Source organism: Lagenorhynchus albirostris, chromosome 8, assembly GCF_949774975.1.
Source record: "Lagenorhynchus albirostris chromosome 8, mLagAlb1.1, whole genome shotgun sequence".
NCBI classification, from domain to species: domain Eukaryota; kingdom Metazoa; phylum Chordata; class Mammalia; order Artiodactyla; family Delphinidae; genus Lagenorhynchus; species Lagenorhynchus albirostris.
The window spans coordinates 63,158,747-63,161,290 of NC_083102.1; the positions used below are offsets into that span (position 1 = coordinate 63,158,747).

General features: G+C 33.9%; 1 non-coding gene across 1 annotated transcript; it reads right to left on the bottom strand.

The window, feature by feature from the left end:
* Window positions 1-835: 835 nt before the first annotated feature.
* On the bottom strand, window positions 836-908 carry TRNAK-UUU (transfer RNA lysine (anticodon UUU)). Its single transcript has one exon. It is a non-coding gene; the product is annotated as a tRNA-Lys (tRNA).
* Between the last annotated feature and the right edge of the window lie 1,636 nt (window positions 909-2,544).

The window sequence follows — 2,544 nt, forward strand, 5'->3', positions numbered from 1 at the left end:
ATAGTGCTGAATTGTCTTTTGAACCTGTCCCACACAACTCTGTCCCTTTGTAAATTTACTGAAAATTGTGCAATACTTGTGGGATTTAGAATGGTACAAGTGAATTCTAATGAAATTCTGTGAGGAGTCAGTCATCCTATTACTAAAAGATACTTGTCTTTTTTTCCCGAGAGACAACTTAAAAGCCTTTAACTGCAGACAAGAGATTTGCTACACAGCCAGAATGCTAAAAACTCATTTCAAATCTTCTTACCATTTTAAATATACATTTAAGAAAGCAAGCTATGACTGCTAAAGGGGTTGTTTGATTTGTAGGCTACTAAAAAGTCCCCATTACATGTTCCACAATAGTTATTTTACAAATATATAAACAGGTATTTACACAGCATATGAGGTCCCTTACAAATATGCTTTTAAAATCTAGTATAAATTTGAGCAAGTCTTCTATTGCCAATCCTTCTATTGTTGTTTACCATAAAAATAAACAAACCACAGAGTTGCTATTGCTCCTTAGATTTGTTTCAAGTAATGCCATATATGTGACAAAAAGAATATGAAAAAATAATTCATTTCAAGACAAGACACATTCAATTAGCTAAAAGGGGACACATTTAAATAGAAGAAAGTTGATACGTCTATGTTTTCAGACGTATGCAACATCATTTTATATTCATACATAAAGGCTTAAATTCCCTTCTATTACCTTTTGAATGCTGTCCTCAATTTGAAGTGCCTCCTTTTTGCATTTCCTGGCTGATAGCTTTTCTATTTGAAACACTATTATTTATTTATCTATTTATTTTTTGCCCATGCCGGGCGGCTTGTGGGATTTTAGTTCCCCGACCAGGCATCCAACCTAGACCCTCGGCAGTAAAAGTGCAGAGTCCTAACCACTGGACTATCAGGGAATTCCCTGAAATACTGTAATTTACTTTAGGGGACATTTAAATTTAAATATTGTAGCAAAGGTACTAATTTGGAAGTACCCTTTGCAATAATAATGCTAAAGTAAGGTAGGAAAGAAAGTACAGATCAGAGAAAGACAAATACTATATGGTATCACTTATATGTGGAATCTAAAAAATACAACAAATTAGTGAATATAACAAAAAAGCAGACTCACAGATATAGAGAACAAACTAGTGGTTAGCACGGGGGAGAGGGAAGGAAGGAGGGGCAATATAAGGGTAGGGGATTAAGAGGTACAAACTACCAGGTATAAAAGAAGCTGCAAGGATATATTGTACAACACAGGGAATACAGCAAATATTTTTAACTATAAATGAAGCATAACCTTTAAAAATTGTGAATCACTGTATTGTACACCTGTAATGTATAATATTATACATCAACTATACTTCAAATAAAAAAACTTATATAAATATATGCAAATTTATAAATTAAGTATGATATGTAATCTGTAACATAGTAAATGTACATATAATGTATAAAATATAAATATGTGCAATCTTCAAAAAAGTAATAAATCATGCTGATAGTATGTGCACTTTTTAATCAATCAATTATTTTATTTATTATTCAAGTATAACTGGCTTAATATTAGTTTTAGGTGTACAACATAGGGATTTGAAGTTTTTACACATTACAAAGTGATCATCACAATAAGTCTAGTTACCATCTGTCACTACACAAAGTTATTACTATATTATTAACTACATTCCCTATAGTGTACATTACAATCCTGTGACTTATGTATTTTAAAACTAAAAGTTTGTACTTATTAATGCCCTTCACCTATTTTGCCCATCTCCACATCCCTCTCCCATCTGGCAACAACCAGTTTGTTTTCTGTATCTATGAGTTTCTATTTTGTTATGTTTGTTCATTTTTTTGTTTTTAGATTCCACATATAAGTGAAATCATATGCTATTTGTCCTTCTCTGTCTGACTTATTTCATTCAGCATAATACCCTCCAGATTCATATATATATATATATATATATATATATATATATATATATCAATCACATCCTCTTTATCTATTCATCTATAGATGGACACTTAGGTTGCTTCCATATCCTGGCTATTGTAAATAATGCTGCAATGAACATTGCATTTGTTATGAAGTGGTAAAATGTCACTTTAACTCTGTGGTATTCCTCCCAAAATATGTATAACTCCAGTCTAACCACAAGATGAACATCAGACAAATAACAATAGAGGGACCTTCTATAAAAAATCTGACCAGGGGATTCCCTGGTGGCGCAGTGGTTGAGAGTCTGCCTGCCGATGCTGGGGACACAGGTTTGTGCCCTGGTCCGGGAGGATCCCGCATGCCGCGAAGCGGCTGGGCCCGTGAGCCATGGCCGCTGAGCCTGCACAGCTGGAGCCTGTGCTCCGCAATGGGAGAGACACAGCAGTGAAAGGCCCGCATACTGCAAAAAAAAAAAAAAAAAAAAAAAAAATTCTGACCAGTACTCCACAAAATTGTCAAGGACATAAAAGATATAGAAAGTGTGAGAAACTCACACACAAGTGATGCCTAAGAAGATATAATGACTAAATATAATGTGGGATTCTGAA